Here is a 21,380-nt window from a genome sequence, read left to right as displayed (position 1 = left end):
GAATGATAAAGAGAAAGTAGAGGCTCGAGGCAATGCAACCAATATGCAAGGGAATGATGAGAATCCAATCATATGCACAAGAACTTTACCCTAAACCCCATAACCCTAATGCACTTGGCCAAATAGATCAAGAAATGCACAATTGTGTAGAGGAGATCAAGGGAAGAAGGATTATGGATTGAAAAGTCAAGAAATCCAGCAATAATTCCTAATTTTGAAGGTAACTTCCCCGATATACAGAGGTGATGGCAGGAGAATGGTTGGAGACCCAAGGTCTGACACATAATGTAAGGAGCAACAGGTGGTTACATTGGAATTGACTTTGGATGTCATAAATTAAAATTAAAATTCAACACAAAAATGAGGCACCATTTCTAAACTCCCCCTTCTTTTTTGGGGCTCCTTTGCCATGCCCTGCGAGTTTTTTTCTTGCTCAAAGGAACTCGCTCAGAGGACAATAGAACTCCCTCTCAACATGCTAGATTCTAGTGCTTGTTTAGAATAGACTTATACAATTTGATTGAGAATCCAGCAATGTGAAGAGAGTAGAGTGTTTGATTTCTTACATTTCAAAGCATGTACTCACATTACAACTTTAGCATGTAATCAAACTTGCATTCTCGAGAGAGATCTGTCCTCGGATAGTAAGATTCCCTCCACTGGTTAACGTCCAATCCAGCCTGGTGAATTTAAAAACTTGCGTTTGTGATTAATTGTTGGACTGTTTGCATGTATAGAGTAAAACTGAATAGGAGAATGTGTGGGAATGATAAAGAGAAAGTAGAGGCTCGAGGCAATGCAACCAATATGCAAGGGAATGATGATAATCCCATCATATGGACAAGAATTTTACCCTAAACCTGGTCTTCTCTGAAAACCTCTTATGCACTCGGCCAAATTGATCAATAAATGCACAATTGTGTAGAGGAGATCAAGGGAAGAGGGATTATGAATTGAAAAGTCAAGAAATCCCACAATAAGTCCTAATTTTGAAGGTAACTTCCCCAATATATAGAGGCGATGGCAAGGAGAATGGTTGGAGACCCAAGGTCTGAGATGGAACATACAGAGCAACAGGTGGTTACATTGGAATTAATTTTTGATGTCATAAATTAAAATTGAAATTCAACAGAAGAATGAGGCACCACTTCTAAACTCCCCCTTCTTTTTGGGGTCTCCTTTGCCACGCTTGCTAGATTTTTTTCTTTGCTCAAAGGAACTCGCTCAGAGGACAATAGAACTCCCTCTCAACATGCTAGATTCTAGTGCTTGTTTAGAATAAACATATACAATTTGATTTAGAATCCAGCAATGTGAAGAGAGTAGAGTGTTTGATTTTTTACAATTCAAAGCATGTACTCACATTATTACAACTTTAGCATGTAATCAAGCTTGCATTATGCTCCTTGTACACATTCTCCAAGGCTTACAATAGTCATCCAACCAAAGAGAAACGAACAATGCCCTCACCAAGGCGGCATAACCAATGCAAGAAGCATTAGTGATTAATTGTTAGATTTTTTGCATGTATAGAGCAAAATTGATTAGGAAAATGTGTGGGAATGATAAAGAGAAAGTAGAGGCTCGAGGCAATGCAACCAATATGCAAGGGAATGATGAGAATCCAATCATATGCACAAGAACTTTACCCTAAACCCCATAACCCTAATGCACTTGGCCAAATAGATCAAGAAATGCACAATTGTGTAGAGGAGATCAAGGGAAGAAGGATTATGGATTGAAAAGTCAAGAAATCCAGCAATAATTCCTAATTTTGAAGGTAACTTCCCCGATATACAGAGGTGATGGCAGGAGAATGGTTGGAGACCCAAGGTCTGACACATAATGTAAGGAGCAACAGGTGGTTACATTGGAATTGACTTTGGATGTCATAAATTAAAATTAAAATTCAACACAAAAATGAGGCACCATTTCTAAACTCCCCCTTCTTTTTGGGGTCTCCTTTGCCATGCCCTGCGAGTTTTTTTTTTGCTCAAAGGAACTCGCTCAGAGGACAATAGAACTCCCTCTCAACATGCTAGATTCTAGTGCTTGTTTAGAATAGACTTATACAATTTGATTGAGAATCCAGCAATGTGAAGAGAGTAGAGTGTTTGATTTCTTACATTTCAAAGCATGTACTCACATTACAACTTTAGCATGTAATCAAACTTGCATTCTCGAGAGAGATCTGTCCTCGGATAGTAAGATTCCCTCCACTGGTTAACGTCCAATCCAGCCTGGTGAATTTAAAAACTTGCGTTTGTGATTAATTGTTGGACTGTTTGCATGTATAGAGTAAAACTGAATAGGAGAATGTGTGGGAATGATAAAGAGAAAGTAGAGGCTCGAGGAAATGCAACCAATATGCAAGGGAATGATGATAATCCCATCATATGCACAAGAATTTTACCCTAAACCTGGTCTTCTCTGAAAACCTCTTATGCACTCGGCCAAATTGATCAATAAATGCACAATTGTGTAGAGGAGATCAAGGGAAGAGGGATTATGAATTGAAAAGTCAAGAAATCCCACAATAAGTCCTAATTTTGAAGGTAACTTCCCCAATATATAGAGGCGATGGCAAGGAGAATGGTTGGAGACCCAAGGTCTGAGATGGAACATACAGAGCAACAGGTGGTTACATTGGAATTAATTTTTGATGTCATAAATTAAAATTGAAATTCAACAGAAGAATGAGGCACCACTTCTAAACTCCCCCTTCTTTTTGGGGTCTCCTTTGCCACGCTTGCTAGATTTTTTTCTTTGCTCAAAGGAACTCGCTCAGAGGACAATAGAACTCCCTCTCCACATGCTAGATTCTAGTGCTTGTTTAGAATAAACATATACAATTTGATTTAGAATCCAGCAATGTGAAGAGAGTAGAGTGTTTGATTTTTTACAATTCAAAGCATATACTCACATTATTACAACTTTAGCATGTAATCAAGCTTGCATTATGCTCCTTGTACACCTTCTCCAAGGCTTACAATAGTCATCCAACCAAAGAGAAACGAACAATGCCCTCACCAAGGCGGCATAACCAATGCAAGAAGCATTAGTGATTAATTGTTAGATTTTTTGCATGTATAGAGCAAAATTGATTAGGAAAATGTGTGGAAATGATAAAGAGAAAGTAGAGGCTCGAGGCAATGCAACCAATATGCAAGGGAATGATGAGAATCCAATCATATGCACAAGAACTTTACCCTAAACCCCATAACCCTAATGCACTTGGCCAAATAGATCAAGAAATGCACAATTGTGTAGAGGAGATCAAGGGAAGAAGGATTATGGATTGAAAAGTCAAGAAATCCAGCAATAATTCCTAATTTTGAAGGTAACTTCCCCGATATACAGAGGTGATGGCAGGAGAATGGTTGGAGACCCAAGGTTTGACACATAATGTAAGGAGTAACAGGTGGTTACATTGGAATTGACTTTGGATGTCATAAATTAAAATTAAAATTCAACACAAAAATGAGGCACCATTTCTAAACTCCCCCTTCTTTTTGGGGTCTCCTTTGCCATGCCCTGCGAGTTTTTTTTTTTGCTCAAAGGAACTCGCTCAGAGGACAATAGAACTCCCTCTCAACATGCTAGATTCTAGTGCTTGTTTAGAATAGACTTATACAATTTGATTGAGAATCCAGCAATGTGAAGAGAGTAGAGTATTTGATTTCTTACATTTCAAAGCATGTACTCACATTATAACTTTAGCATGTAATCAAACTTGCATTCTCGAGAGAGATCTGTCCCCGGATAGTAAGATTCCCTCCACTGGTTAACGTCCAATCCAGCTTGGTGAATTTAAAAACTAGCGTTTGTGATTAATTGTTGGACTGTTTGCATGTATAGAGTAAAACTGAATAGGAGAATGTGTGGGAATGATAAAGAGAAAGTAGAGGCTCGAGGCAATGCAACCAATATGCAAGGGAATGATGATAATCCCATCATATGCACAAGAATTTTACCCTAAACCTGGTCTTCTCTGAAAACCTCTTATGCACTCGGCCAAATTGATCAATAGATGCACAATTGATTAGAGGAGATCAAGGGAAGAGGGATTATGAATTGAAAAGTCAAGAAATGCCACAATAAGTCCTAATTTTGAAGGTAACTTCCCCAATATATAGAGGCGATGGCAAGGAGAATGGTTGGAGACCCAAGGTCTGAGATGGAACATACAGAGCAACAGGTGGTTACATTGGAATTAATTTTTGATGTCATAAATTAAAATTGAAATTCAACAGAAGAATGAGGCACCACTTCTAAACTCCCCCTTCTTTTTGGGGTCTCCTTTGCCACGCTTGCTAGATTTTTTTCTTTGCTCAAAGGAACTCGCTCAGAGGACAATAGAACTCCCTCTCAACATGCTAGATTCTAGTGCTTGTTTAGAATAAACATATACAATTTGATTTAGAATCCAGCAATGTGAAGAGAGTAGAGTGTTTGATTTTTTACAATTCAAAGCATGTACTCACATTATTACAACTTTAGCATGTAATCAAGCTTGCATTATGCTCCTTGTACACCTTCTCCAAGGCTTACAATAGTCATCCAACCAAAGAGAAACGAACAATGCCCTCACCAAGGCGGCATAACCAATGCAAGAAGCATTAGTGATTAATTGTTAGATTTTTTGCATGTATAGAGTAAAATTGATTAGGAAAATGTGTGGGAATGATAAAGAGAAAGTAGAGGCTCGAGGCAATGCAACCAATATGCAAGGGAATGATGAGAATCCAATCATATGCACAAGAACTTTACCCTAAACCCCATAACCCTAATGCACTTGGCCAAATAGATCAAGAAATGCACAATTGTGTAGAGGAGATCAAGGGAAGAAGGATTATGGATTGAAAAGTCAAGAAATCCAGCAATAATTCCTAATTTTGAAGGTAACTTCCCCGATATACACAGGTGATGGCAGGAGAATGGTTGGAGACCCAAGGTCTGACACATAATGTAAGGAGCAACAGGTGGTTACATTGGAATTGACTTTGGATGTCATAAATTAAAATTAAAATTCAACACAAAAATGAGGCACCATTTCTAAACTCCCCCTTCTTTTTGGGGTCTCCTTTGCCATGCCCTGCGAGTTTTTTTTTTGCTCAAAGGAACTCGCTCAGAGGACAATAGAACTCCCTCTCAACATGCTAGATTCTAGTGCTTGTTTAGAATAGACTTATACAATTTGATTGAGAATCCAGTAATGTGAAGAGAGTAGAGTGTTTGATTTCTTACATTTCAAAGCATGTACTCACATTACAACTTTAGCATGTAATCAACCTTGCATTCTCGAGAGAGATATGTCCTCGGATAGTAAGATTCCCTCCACTGGTTAACGTCCAATCCAGCCTGGTGAATTTAAAAACTTGCGTTTGTGATTAATTGTTGGACTGTTTGCATGTATAGAGTAAAACTGAATAGGAGAATGTGTGGGAATGATAAAGAGAAAGTAGAGGCTCGAGGCAATGCAACCAATATGCAAGGGAATGATGATAATCCCATCATATGCACAAGAACTTTACCCTAAACCCCATAACCCTAATGCACTTGGCCAAATAGATCAAGAAATGCACAATTGTGTAGAGGAGATCAAGGGAAGAAGGATTATGGATTGAAAAGTCAAGAAATCCAGCAATAATTCCTAATTTTGAAGGTAACTTCCCCGATATACAGAGGTGATGGCAGGAGAATGGTTGGAGACCCAAGGTCTGACACATAATGTAAGGAGCAACAGGTGGTTACATTGGAATTGACTTTGGATGTCATAAATTAAAATTAAAATTCAACACAAAAATGAGGCACCATTTCTAAACTCCCCCTTCTTTTTGGGGTCTCCTTTGCCATGCCCTGCGAGTTTTTTTTTTGCTCAAAGGAACTCGCTCAGAGGACAATAGAACTCCCTCTCAACATGCTAGATTCTAGTGCTTGTTTAGAATAGACTTATACAATTTGATTGAGAATCCAGCAATGTGAAGAGAGTAGAGTGTTTGATTTCTTACATTTCAAAGCATGTACTCACATTACAACTTTAGCATGTAATCAAACTTGCATTCTCGAGAGAGATCTGTCCTCGGATAGTAAGATTCCCTCCACTGGTTAACGTCCAATCCAGCCTGGTGAATTTAAAAACTTGCGTTTGTGATTAATTGTTGGACTGTTTGCATGTATAGAGTAAAACTGAATAGGAGAATGTGTGGGAATGATAAAGAGAAAGTAGAGGCTCGAGGCAATGCAACCAATATGCAAGGGAATGATGATAATCCCATCATATGCACAAGAATTTTACCCTAAACCTGGTCTTCTCTGAAAACCTCTTATGCACTCGGCCAAATTGATCAATAAATGCACAATTGTGTAGAGGAGATCAAGGGAAGAGGGATTATGAATTGAAATCCCACAATAAGTCCTAATTTTGAAGGTAACTTCCCCAATATATAGAGGCCATGGCAAGGAGAATGGTTGGAGACCCAAGGTCTGAGATGGAACATACAGAGCAACAGGTGGTTACATTGGAATTAATTTTTGATGTCATAAATTAAAATTGAAATTCAACAGAAGAATGAGGCACCACTTCTAAACTCCCCCTTCTTTTTGGGGTCTCCTTTGCCACGCTTGCTAGATTTTTTTCTTTGCTCAAAGGAACTCGCTCAGAGGACAATAGAACTCCCTCTCAACATGCTAGATTCTAGTGCTTGTTTAGAATAAACATATACAATTTGATTTAGAATCCAGCAATGTGAAGAGAGTAGAGTGTTTGATTTTTTACAATTCAAAGCATGTACTCACATTATTACAACTTTAGCATGTAATCAAGCTTGCATTATGCTCCTTGTACACATTCTCCAAGGCTTACAATAGTCATCCAACCAAAGAGAAACGAACAATGCCCTCACCAAGGCGGCATAACCAATGCAAGAAGCATTAGTGATTAATTGTTAGATTTTTTGCATGTATAGAGCAAAATTGATTAGGAAAATGTGTGGGAATGATAAAGAGAAAGTAGAGGCTCGAGGCAATGCAACCAATATGCAAGGGAATGATGAGAATCCAATCATATGCACAAGAACTTTACCCTAAACCCCATAACCCTAATGCACTTGGCCAAATAGATCAAGAAATGCACAATTGTGTAGAGGAGATCAAGGGAAGAAGGATTATGGATTGAAAAGTCAAGAAATCCAGCAATAATTCCTAATTTTGAAGGTAACTTCCCCGATATACAGAGGTGATGGCAGGAGAATGGTTGGAGACCCAAGGTCTGACACATAATGTAAGGAGCAACAGGTGGTTACATTGGAATTGACTTTGGATGTCATAAATTAAAATTAAAATTCAACACAAAAATGAGGCACCATTTCTAAACTCCCCCTTCTTTTTGGGGTCTCCTTTGCCATGCCCTGCGAGTTTTTTTCTTGCTCAAAGGAACTCGCTCAGAGGACAATAGAACTCCCTCTCAACATGCTAGATTCTAGTGCTTGTTTAGAATAGACTTATACAATTTGATTGAGAATCCAGCAATGTGAAGAGAGTAGAGTGTTTGATTTCTTACATTTCAAAGCATGTACTCACATTACAACTTTAGCATGTAATCAAACTTGCATTCTCGAGAGAGATCTGTCCTCGGATAGTAAGATTCCCTCCACTGGTTAACGTCCAATCCAGCCTGGTGAATTTAAAAACTTGCGTTTGTGATTAATTGTTGGACTGTTTGCATGTATAGAGTAAAACTGAATAGGAGAATGTGTGGGAATGATAAAGAGAAAGTAGAGGCTCGAGGCAATGCAACCAATATGCAAGGGAATGATGATAATCCCATCATATGGACAAGAATTTTACCCTAAACCTGGTCTTCTCTGAAAACCTCTTATGCACTCGGCCAAATTGATCAATAAATGCACAATTGTGTAGAGGAGATCAAGGGAAGAGGGATTATGAATTGAAAAGTCAAGAAATCCCACAATAAGTCCTAATTTTGAAGGTAACTTCCCCAATATATAGAGGCGATGGCAAGGAGAATGGTTGGAGACCCAAGGTCTGAGATGGAACATACAGAGCAACAGGTGGTTACATTGGAATTAATTTTTGATGTCATAAATTAAAATTGAAATTCAACAGAAGAATGAGGCACCACTTCTAAACTCCCCCTTCTTTTTGGGGTCTCCTTTGCCACGCTTGCTAGATTTTTTTCTTTGCTCAAAGGAACTCGCTCAGAGGACAATAGAACTCCCTCTCAACATGCTAGATTCTAGTGCTTGTTTAGAATAAACATATACAATTTGATTTAGAATCCAGCAATGTGAAGAGAGTAGAGTGTTTGATTTTTTACAATTCAAAGCATGTACTCACATTATTACAACTTTAGCATGTAATCAAGCTTGCATTATGCTCCTTGTACACATTCTCCAAGGCTTACAATAGTCATCCAACCAAAGAGAAACGAACAATGCCCTCACCAAGGCGGCATAACCAATGCAAGAAGCATTAGTGATTAATTGTTAGATTTTTTGCATGTATAGAGCAAAATTGATTAGGAAAATGTGTGGGAATGATAAAGAGAAAGTAGAGGCTCGAGGCAATGCAACCAATATGCAAGGGAATGATGAGAATCCAATCATATGCACAAGAACTTTACCCTAAACCCCATAACCCTAATGCACTTGGCCAAATAGATCAAGAAATGCACAATTGTGTAGAGGAGATCAAGGGAAGAAGGATTATGGATTGAAAAGTCAAGAAATCCAGCAATAATTCCTAATTTTGAAGGTAACTTCCCCGATATACAGAGGTGATGGCAGGAGAATGGTTGGAGACCCAAGGTCTGACACATAATGTAAGGAGCAACAGGTGGTTACATTGGAATTGACTTTGGATGTCATAAATTAAAATTAAAATTCAACACAAAAATGAGGCACCATTTCTAAACTCCCCCTTCTTTTTGGGGTCTCCTTTGCCATGCCCTGCGAGTTTTTTTCTTGCTCAAAGGAACTCGCTCAGAGGACAATAGAACTCCCTCTCAACATGCTAGATTCTAGTGCTTGTTTAGAATAGACTTATACAATTTGATTGAGAATCCAGCAATGTGAAGAGAGTAGAGTGTTTGATTTCTTACATTTCAAAGCATGTACTCACATTACAACTTTAGCATGTAATCAAACTTGCATTCTCGAGAGAGATCTGTCCTCGGATAGTAAGATTCCCTCCACTGGTTAACGTCCAATCCAGCCTGGTGAATTTAAAAACTTGCGTTTGTGATTAATTGTTGGACTGTTTGCATGTATAGAGTAAAACTGAATAGGAGAATGTGTGGGAATGATAAAGAGAAAGTAGAGGCTCGAGGCAATGCAACCAATATGCAAGGGAATGATGATAATCCCATCATATGCACAAGAATTTTACCCTAAACCTGGTCTTCTCTGAAAACCTCTTATGCACTCGGCCAAATTGATCAATAAATGCACAATTGTGTAGAGGAGATCAAGGGAAGAGGGATTATGAATTGAAAAGTCAAGAAATCCCACAATAAGTCCTAATTTTGAAGGTAACTTCCCCAATATATAGAGGCCATGGCAAGGAGAATGGTTGGAGACCCAAGGTCTGAGATGGAACATACAGAGCAACAGGTGGTTACATTGGAATTAATTTTTGATGTCATAAATTAAAATTGAAATTCAACAGAAGAATGAGGCACCACTTCTAAACTCCCCCTTCTTTTTGGGGTCTCCTTTGCCACGCTTGCTAGATTTTTTTCTTTGCTCAAAGGAACTCACTCAGAGGACAATAGAACTCCCTCTCAACATGCTAGATTCTAGTGCTTGTTTAGAATAAACATATACAATTTGATTTAGAATCCAGCAATGTGAAGAGAGTAGAGTGTTTGATTTTTTACAATTCAAAGCATGTACTCACATTATTACAACTTTAGCATGTAATCAAGCTTGCATTATGCTCCTTGTACACATTCTCCAAGGCTTACAATAGTCATCCAACCAAAGAGAAACGAACAATGCCCTCACCAAGGCGGCATAACCAATGCAAGAAGCATTAGTGATTAATTGTTAGATTTTTTGCATGTATAGAGCAAAATTGATTAGGAAAATGTGTGGGAATGATAAAGAGAAAGTAGAGGCTCGAGGCAATGCAACCAATATGCAAGGGAATGATGAGAATCCAATCATATGCACAAGAACTTTACCCTAAACCCCATAACCCTAATGCACTTGGCCAAATAGATCAAGAAATGCACAATTGTGTAGAGGAGGTCAAGGGAAGAAGGATTATGGATTGAAAAGTCAAGAAATCCAGCAATAATTCCTAATTTTGAAGGTAACTTCCCCGATATACAGAGGTGATGGCAGGAGAATGGTTGGAGACCCAAGGTCTGACACATAATGTAAGGAGCAACAGGTGGTTACATTGGAATTGACTTTGGATGTCATAAATTAAAATTAAAATTCAACACAAAAATGAGGCACCATTTCTAAACTCCCCCTTCTTTTTGGGGTCTCCTTTGCCATGCCCTGCGAGTTTTTTTTTTGCTCAAAGGAACTCGCTCAGAGGACAATAGAACTCCCTCTCAACATGCTAGATTCTAGTGCTTGTTTAGAATAGACTTATACAATTTGATTGAGAATCCAGCAATGTGAAGAGAGTAGAGTGTTTGATTTCTTACATTTCAAAGCATGTACTCACATTACAACTTTAGCATGTAATCAAACTTGCATTCTCGAGAGAGATATGTCCTCGGATAGTAAGATTCCCTCCACTGGTTAACGTCCAATCCAGCCTGGTGAATTTAAAAACTTGCGTTTGTGATTAATTGTTGGACTGTTTGCATGTATAGAGTAAAACTGAATAGGAGAATGTGTGGGAATGATAAAGAGAAAGTAGAGGCTCGAGGCAATGCAACCAATATGCAAGGGAATGATGATAATCCCATCATATGCACAAGAATTTTACCCTAAACCTGGTCTTCTCTGAAAACCTCTTATGCACTCGGCCAAATTGATCAATAAATGCACAATTGTGTAGAGGAGATCAAGGGAAGAGGGATTATGAATTGAAAAGTTAAGAAATCCCACAATAAGTCCTAATTTTGAAGGTAACTTCCCCAATATATAGAGGCGATGGCAAGGAGAATGGTTGGAGACCCAAGGTCTGAGATGGAACATACAGAGCAACAGGTGGTTACATTGGAATTAATTTTTGATGTCATAAATTAAAATTGAAATTCAACAGAAGAATGAGGCACCACTTCTAAACTCCCCCTTCTTTTTGGGGTCTCCTTTGCCACGCTTGCTAGATTTTTTTCTTTGCTCAAAGGAACTCGCTCAGAGGACAATAGAACTCCCTCTCAACATGCTAGATTCTAGTGCTTGTTTAGAATAAACATATACAATTTGATTTAGAATCCAGCAATGTGAAGAGAGTAGAGTGTTTGATTTTTTACAATTCAAAGCATGTACTCACATTATTACAACTTTAGCATGTAATCAAGCTTGCATTATGCTCCTTGTACACATTCTCCAAGGCTTACAATAGTCATCCAACCAAAGAGAAACGAACAATGCCCTCACCAAGGCGGCATAACCAATGCAAGAAGCATTAGTGATTAATTGTTAGATTTTTTGCATGTATAGAGCAAAATTGATTAGGAAAATGTGTGGGAATGATAAAGAGAAAGTAGAGGCTCGAGGCAATGCAACCAATATGCAAGGGAATGATGAGAATCCAATCATATGCACAAGAACTTTACCCTAAACCCCATAACCCTAATGCACTTGGCCAAATAGATCAAGAAATGCACAATTGTGTAGAGGAGATCAAGGGAAGAAGGATTATGGATTGAAAAGTCAAGAAATCCAGCAATAATTCCTAATTTTGAAGGTAACTTCCCCGATATACAGAGGTGATGGCAGGAGAATGGTTGGAGACCCAAGGTCTGACACATAATGTAAGGAGCAACAGGTGGTTACATTGGAATTGACTTTGGATGTCATAAATTAAAATTAAAATTCAACACAAAAATGAGGCACCATTTCTAAACTCCCCCTTCTTTTTGGGGTCTCCTTTGCCATGCCCTGCGAGTTTTTTTTTTGCTCAAAGGAACTCGCTCAGAGGACAATAGAACTCCCTCTCAACATGCTAGATTCTAGTGCTTGTTTAGAATAGACTTATACAATTTGATTGAGAATCCAGCAATGTGAAGAGAGTAGAGTGTTTGATTTCTTACATTTCAAAGCATGTACTCACATTACAACTTTAGCATGTAATCAAACTTGCATTCTCGAGAGAGATATGTCCTCGGATAGTAAGATTCCCTCCACTGGTTAACGTCCAATCCAGCCTGGTGAATTTAAAAACTTGCGTTTGTGATTAATTGTTGGACTGTTTGCATGTATAGAGTAAAACTGAATAGGAGAATGTGTGGGAATGATAAAGAGAAAGTAGAGGCTCGAGGCAATGCAACCAATATGCAAGGGAATGATGATAATCCCATCATATGCACAAGAATTTTACCCTAAACCTGGTCTTCTCTGAAAACCTCTTATGCACTCGGCCAAATTGATCAATAAATGCACAATTGTGTAGAGGAGATCAAGGGAAGAGGGATTATGAATTGAAATCCCACAATAAGTCCTAATTTTGAAGGTAACTTCCCCAATATATAGAGGCCATGGCAAGGAGAATGGTTGGAGACCCAAGGTCTGAGATGGAACATACAGAGCAACAGGTGGTTACATTGGAATTAATTTTTGATGTCATAAATTAAAATTGAAATTCAACAGAAGAATGAGGCACCACTTCTAAACTCCCCCTTCTTTTTGGGGTCTCCTTTGCCACGCTTGCTAGATTTTTTTCTTTGCTCAAAGGAACTCGCTCAGAGGACAATAGAACTCCCTCTCAACATGCTAGATTCTAGTGCTTGTTTAGAATAAACATATACAATTTGATTTAGAATCCAGCAATGTGAAGAGAGTAGAGTGTTTGATTTTTTACAATTCAAAGCATGTACTCACATTATTACAACTTTAGCATGTAATCAAGCTTGCATTATGCTCCTTGTACACATTCTCCAAGGCTTACAATAGTCATCCAACCAAAGAGAAACGAACAATGCCCTCACCAAGGCGGCATAACCAATGCAAGAAGCATTAGTGATTAATTGTTAGATTTTTTGCATGTATAGAGCAAAATTGATTAGGAAAATGTGTGGGAATGATAAAGAGAAAGAAGAGGCTCGAGGCAATGCAACCAATATGCAAGGGAATGATGAGAATCCAATCATATGCACAAGAACTTTACCCTAAACCCCATAACCCTAATGCACTTGGCCAAATAGATCAAGAAATGCACAATTGTGTAGAGGAGATCAAGGGAAGAAGGATTATGGATTGAAAAGTCAAGAAATCCAGCAATAATTCCTAATTTTGAAGGTAACTTCCCCGATATACAGAGGTGATGGCAGGAGAATGGTTGGAGACCCAAGGTCTGACACATAATGTAAGGAGCAACAGGTGGTTACATTGGAATTGACTTTGGATGTCATAAATTAAAATTAAAATTCAACACAAAAATGAGGCACCATTTCTAAACTCCCCCTTCTTTTTGGGGTCTCCTTTGCCATGCCCTGCGAGTTTTTTTCTTGCTCAAAGGAACTCGCTCAGAGGACAATAGAACTCCCTCTCAACATGCTAGATTCTAGTGCTTGTTTAGAATAGACTTATACAATTTGATTGAGAATCCAGCAATGTGAAGAGAGTAGAGTGTTTGATTTCTTACATTTCAAAGCATGTACTCACATTACAACTTTAGCATGTAATCAAACTTGCATTCTCGAGAGAGATCTGTCCTCGGATAGTAAGATTCCCTCCACTGGTTAACGTCCAATCCAGCCTGGTGAATTTAAAAACTTGCGTTTGTGATTAATTGTTGGACTGTTTGCATGTATAGAGTAAAACTGAATAGGAGAATGTGTGGGAATGATAAAGAGAAAGTAGAGGCTCGAGGCAATGCAACCAATATGCAAGGGAATGATGATAATCCCATCATATGCACAAGAATTTTACCCTAAACCTGGTCTTCTCTGAAAACCTCTTATGCACTCGGCCAAATTGATCAATAAATGCACAATTGTGTAGAGGAGATCAAGGGAAGAGGGATTATGAATTGAAATCCCACAATAAGTCCTAATTTTGAAGGTAACTTCCCCAATATATAGAGGCCATGGCAAGGAGAATGGTTGGAGACCCAAGGTCTGAGATGGAACATACAGAGCAACAGGTGGTTACATTGGAATTAATTTTTGATGTCATAAATTAAAATTGAAATTCAACAGAAGAATGAGGCACCACTTCTAAACTCCCCCTTCTTTTTGGGGTCTCCTTTGCCACGCTTGCTAGATTTTTTTCTTTGCTCAAAGGAACTCGCTCAGAGGACAATAGAACTCCCTCTCAACATGCTAGATTCTAGTGCTTGTTTAGAATAAACATATACAATTTGATTTAGAATCCAGCAATGTGAAGAGAGTAGAGTGTTTGATTTTTTACAATTCAAAGCATGTACTCACATTATTACAACTTTAGCATGTAATCAAGCTTGCATTATGCTCCTTGTACACATTCTCCAAGGCTTACAATAGTCATCCAACCAAAGAGAAACGAACAATGCCCTCACCAAGGCGGCATAACCAATGCAAGAAGCATTAGTGATTAATTGTTAGATTTTTTGCATGTATAGAGCAAAATTGATTAGGAAAATGTGTGGGAATGATAAAGAGAAAGAAGAGGCTCGAGGCAATGCAACCAATATGCAAGGGAATGATGAGAATCCAATCATATGCACAAGAACTTTACCCTAAACCCCATAACCCTAATGCACTTGGCCAAATAGATCAAGAAATGCACAATTGTGTAGAGGAGATCAAGGGAAGAAGGATTATGGATTGAAAAGTCAAGAAATCCAGCAATAATTCCTAATTTTGAAGGTAACTTCCCCGATATACAGAGGTGATGGCAGGAGAATGGTTGGAGACCCAAGGTCTGACACATAATGTAAGGAGCAACAGGTGGTTACATTGGAATTGACTTTGGATGTCATAAATTAAAATTAAAATTCAACACAAAAATGAGGCACCATTTCTAAACTCCCCCTTCTTTTTGGGGTCTCCTTTGCCATGCCCTGCGAGTTTTTTTCTTGCTCAAAGGAACTCGCTCAGAGGACAATAGAACTCCCTCTCAACATGCTAGATTCTAGTGCTTGTTTAGAATAGACTTATACAATTTGATTGAGAATCCAGCAATGTGAAGAGAGTAGAGTGTTTGATTTCTTACATTTCAAAGCATGTACTCACATTACAACTTTAGCATGTAATCAAACTTGCATTCTCGAGAGAGATCTGTCCTCGGATAGTAAGATTCCCTCCACTGGTTAACGTCCAATCCAGCCTGGTGAATTTAAAAACTTGCGTTTGTGATTAATTGTTGGACTGTTTGCATGTATAGAGTAAAACTGAATAGGAGAATGTGTGGGAATGATAAAGAGAAAGTAGAGGCTCGAGGCAATGCAACCAATATGCAAGGGAATGATGATAATCCCATCATATGGACAAGAATTTTACCCTAAACCTGGTCTTCTCTGAAAACCTCTTATGCACTCGGCCAAATTGATCAATAAATGCACAATTGTGTAGAGGAGATCAAGGGAAGAGGGATTATGAATTGAAAAGTCAAGAAATCCCACAATAAGTCCTAATTTTGAAGGTAACTTCCCCAATATATAGAGGCGATGGCAAGGAGAATGGTTGGAGACCCAAGGTCTGAGATGGAACATACAGAGCAACAGGTGGTTACATTGGAATTAATTTTTGATGTCATAAATTAAAATTGAAATTCAACAGAAGAATGAGGCACCACTTCTAAACTCCCCCTTCTTTTTGGGGTCTCCTTTGCCACGCTTGCTAGATTTTTTTCTTTGCTCAAAGGAACTCGCTCAGAGGACAATAGAACTCCCTCTCAACATGCTAGATTCTAGTGCTTGTTTAGAATAAACATATACAATTTGATTTAGAATCCAGCAATGTGAAGAGAGTAGAGTGTTTGATTTTTTACAATTCAAAGCATGTACTCACATTATTACAACTTTAGCATGTAATCAAGCTTGCATTATGCTCCTTGTACACATTCTCCAAGGCTTACAATAGTCATCCAACCAAAGAGAAACGAACAATGCCCTCACCAAGGCGGCATAACCAATGCAAGAAGCATTAGTGATTAATTGTTAGATTTTTTGCATGTATAGAGCAAAATTGATTAGGAAAATGTGTGGGAATGATAAAGAGAAAGTAGAGGCTCGAGGCAATGCAACCAATATGCAAGGGAATGATGAGAATCCAATCATATGCACAAGAACTTTACCCTAAACCCCATAACCCTAATGCACTTGGCCAAATAGATCAAGAAATGCACAATTGTGTAGAGGAGATCAAGGGAAGAAGGATTATGGATTGAAAAGTCAAGAAATCCAGCAATAATTCCTAATTTTGAAGGTAACTTCCCCGATATACAGAGGTGATGGCAGGAGAATGGTTGGAGACCCAAGGTCTGACACATAATGTAAGGAGCAACAGGTGGTTACATTGGAATTGACTTTGGATGTCATAAATTAAAATTAAAATTCAACACAAAAATGAGGCACCATTTCTAAACTCCCCCTTCTTTTTGGGGTCTCCTTTGCCATGCCCTGCGAGTTTTTTTCTTGCTCAAAGGAACTCGCTCAGAGGACAATAGAACTCCCTCTCAACATGCTAGATTCTAGTGCTTGTTTAGAATAGACTTATACAATTTGATTGAGAATCCAGCAATGTGAAGAGAGTAGAGTGTTTGATTTCTTACATTTCAAAGCATGTACTCACATTACAACTTTAGCATGTAATCAAACTTGCATTCTCGAGAGAGATCTGTCCTCGGATAGTAAGATTCCCTCCACTGGTTAACGTCCAATCCAGCCTGGTGAATTTAAAAACTTGCGTTTGTGATTAATTGTTGGACTGTTTGCATGTATAGAGTAAAACTGAATAGGAGAATGTGTGGGAATGATAAAGAGAAAGTAGAGGCTCGAGGCAATGCAACCAATATGCAAGGGAATGATGATAATCCCATCATATGCACAAGAATTTTACCCTAAACCTGGTCTTCTCTGAAAACCTCTTATGCACTCGGCCAAATTGATCAATAAATGCACAATTGTGTAGAGGAGATCAAGGGAAGAGGGATTATGAATTGAAATCCCACAATAAGTCCTAATTTTGAAGGTAACTTCCCCAATATATAGAGGCCATGGCAAGGAGAATGGTTGGAGACCCAAGGTCTGAGATGGAACATACAGAGCAACAGGTGGTTACATTGGAATTAATTTTTGATGTCATAAATTAAAATTGAAATTCAACAGAAGAATGAGGCACCACTTCTAAACTCCCCCTTCTTTTTGGGGTCTCCTTTGCCACGCTTGCTAGATTTTTTTCTTTGCTCAAAGGAACTCGCTCAGAGGACAATAGAACTCCCTCTCAACATGCTAGATTCTAGTGCTTGTTTAGAATAAACATATACAATTTGATTTAGAATCCAGCAATGTGAAGAGAGTAGAGTGTTTGATTTTTTACAATTCAAAGCATGTACTCACATTATTACAACTTTAGCATGTAATCAAGCTTGCATTATGCTCCTTGTACACATTCTCCAAGGCTTACAATAGTCATCCAACCAAAGAGAAACGAACAATGCCCTCACCAAGGCGGCATAACCAATGCAAGAAGCATTAGTGATTAATTGTTAGATTTTTTGCATGTATAGAGCAAAATTGATTAGGAAAATGTGTGGGAATGATAAAGAGAAAGTAGAGGCTCGAGGCAATGCAACCAATATGCAAGGGAATGATGAGAATCCAATCATATGCACAAGAACTTTACCCTAAACCCCATAACCCTAATGCACTTGGCCAAATAGATCAAGAAATGCACAATTGTGTAGAGGAGGTCAAGGGAAGAAGGATTATGGATTGAAAAGTCAAGAAATCCAGCAATAATTCCTAATTTTGAAGGTAACTTCCCCGATATACAGAGGTGATGGCAGGAGAATGGTTGGAGACCCAAGGTCTGACACATAATGTAAGGAGCAACAGGTGGTTACATTGGAATTGACTTTGGATGTCATAAATTAAAATTAAAATTCAACACAAAAATGAGGCACCATTTCTAAACTCCCCCTTCTTTTTGGGGTCTCCTTTGCCATGCCCTGCGAGTTTTTTTTTTGCTCAAAGGAACTCGCTCAGAGGACAATAGAACTCCCTCTCAACATGCTAGATTCTAGTGCTTGTTTAGAATAGACTTATACAATTTGATTGAGAATCCAGCAATGTGAAGAGAGTAGAGTGTTTGATTTCTTACATTTCAAAGCATGTACTCACATTACAACTTTAGCATGTAATCAAACTTGCATTCTCGAGAGAGATCTGTCCTCGGATAGTAAGATTCCCTCCACTGGTTAACGTCCAATCCAGCCTGGTGAATTTAAAAACTTGCGTTTGTGATTAATTGTTGGACTGTTTGCATGTATAGAGTAAAACTGAATAGGAGAATGTGTGGGAATGATAAAGAGAAAGTAGAGGCTCGAGGCAATGCAACCAATATGCAAGGGAATGATGATAATCCCATCATATGCACAAGAATTTTACCCTAAACCTGGTCTTCTCTGAAAACCTCTTATGCACTCGGCCAAATTGATCAATAAATGCACAATTGTGTAGAGGAGATCAAGGGAAGAGGGATTATGAATTGAAAAGTCAAGAAATCCCACAATAAGTCCTAATTTTGAAGGTAACTTCCCCAATATATAGAGGCCATGGCAAGGAGAATGGTTGGAGACCCAAGGTCTGAGATGGAACATACAGAGCAACAGGTGGTTACATTGGAATTAATTTTTGATGTCATAAATTAAAATTGAAATTCAACAGAAGAATGAGGCACCACTTCTAAACTCCCCCTTCTTTTTGGGGTCTCCTTTGCCACGCTTGCTAGATTTTTTTCTTTGCTCAAAGGAACTCGCTCAGAGGACAATAGAACTCCCTCTCAACATGCTAGATTCTAGTGCTTGTTTAGAATAAACATATACAATTTGATTTAGAATCCAGCAATGTGAAGAGAGTAGAGTGTTTGATTTTTTACAATTCAAAGCATGTACTCACATTATTACAACTTTAGCATGTAATCAAGCTTGCATTATGCTCCTTGTACACATTCTCCAAGGCTTACAATAGTCATCCAACCAAAGAGAAACGAACAATGCCCTCACCAAGGCGGCATAACCAATGCAAGAAGCATTAGTGATTAATTGTTAGATTTTTTGCATGTATAGAGCAAAATTGATTAGGAAAATGTGTGGGAATGATAAAGAGAAAGTAGAGGCTCGAGGCAATGCAACCAATATGCAAGGGAATGATGAGAATCCAATCATATGCACAAGAACTTTACCCTAAACCCCATAACCCTAATGCACTTGGCCAAATAGATCAAGAAATGCACAATTGTGTAGAGGAGGTCAAGGGAAGAAGGATTATGGATTGAAAAGTCAAGAAATCCAGCAATAATTCCTAATTTTGAAGGTAACTTCCCCGATATACAGAGGTGATGGCAGGAGAATGGTTGGAGACCCAAGGTCTGACACATAATGTAAGGAGCAACAGGTGGTTACATTGGAATTGACTTTGGATGTCATAAATTAAAATTAAAATTCAACACAAAAATGAGGCACCATTTCTAAACTCCCCCTTCTTTTTGGGGTCTCCTTTGCCATGCCCTGCGAGTTTTTTTTTTGCTCAAAGGAACTCGCTCAGAGGACAATAGAACTCCCTCTCAACATGCTAGATTCTAGTGCTTGTTTAGAATAGACTTATACAATTTGATTGAGAATCCAGCAATGTGAAGAGAGTAGAGTGTTTGATTTCTTACATTTCAAAGCATGTACTCACATTACAACTTTAGCATGTAATCAAACTTGCATTCTCGAGAGAGATCTGTCCTCGGATAGTAAGATTCCCTCCACTGGTTAACGTCCAATCCAGCCTGGTGAATTTAAAAACTTGCGTTTGTGATTAATTGTTGGACTGTTTGCATGTATAGAGTAAAACTGAATAGGAGAATGTGTGGGAATGATAAAGAGAAAGTAGAGGCTCGAGGCAATGCAACCAATATGCAAGGGAATGATGATAATCCCATCATATGCACAAGAATTTTACCCTAAACCTGGTCTTCTCTGAAAACCTCTTATGCACTCGGCCAAATTGATCAATAAATGCACAATTGTGTAGAGGAGATCAAGGGAAGAGGGATTATGAATTGAAAAGTCAAGAAATCCCACAATAAGTCCTAATTTTGAAGGTAACTTCCCCAATATATAGAGGCCATGGCAAGGAGAATGGTTGGAGACCCAAGGTCTGAGATGGAACATACAGAGCAACAGGTGGTTACATTGGAATTAATTTTTGATGTCATAAATTAAAATTGAAATTCAACAGAAGAATGAGGCACCACTTCTAAACTCCCCCTTCTTTTTGGGGTCTCCTTTGCCACGCTTGCTAGATTTTTTTCTTTGCTCAAAGGAACTCGCTCAGAGGACAATAGAACTCCCTCTCAACATGCTAGATTCTAGTGCTTGTTTAGAATAAACATATACAATTTGATTTAGAATCCAGCAATGTGAAGAGAGTAGAGTGTTTGATTTTTTACAATTCAAAGCATGTACTCACATTATTACAACTTTAGCATGTAATCAAGCTTGCATTATGCTCCTTGTACACATTCTCCAAGGCTTACAATAGTCATCCAACCAAAGAGAAACGAACAATGCCCTCACCAAGGCGGCATAACCAATGCAAGAAGCATTAGTGATTAATTGTTAGATTTTTTGCATGTATAGAGCAAAATTGATTAGGAAAATGTGTGGGAATGATAAAGAGAAAGTAGAGGCTCGAGGCAATGCAACCAATATGCAAGGGAATGATGAGAATCCAATCATATGCACAAGAACTTTACCCTAAACCCCATAACCCTAATGCACTTGGCCAAATAGATCAAGAAATGCACAATTGTGTAGAGGAGGTCAAGGGAAGAAGGATTATGGATTGAAAAGTCAAGAAATCCAGCAATAATTCCTAATTTTGAAGGTAACTTCCCCGATATACAGAGGTGATGGCAGGAGAATGGTTGGAGACCCAAGGTCTGACACATAATGTAAGGAGCAACAGGTGGTTACATTGGAATTGACTTTGGATGTCATAAATTAAAATTAAAATTCAACACAAAAATGAGGCACCATTTC

This window comes from Cibotium barometz, chromosome 14 (genome assembly GCF_041138505.1).
Source record: "Cibotium barometz isolate CiBa-2024 chromosome 14, ASM4113850v1, whole genome shotgun sequence".
NCBI lineage: Eukaryota > Viridiplantae > Streptophyta > Polypodiopsida > Cyatheales > Cibotiaceae > Cibotium > Cibotium barometz.
Note: the sequence above shows the minus strand (reverse complement) of the source record.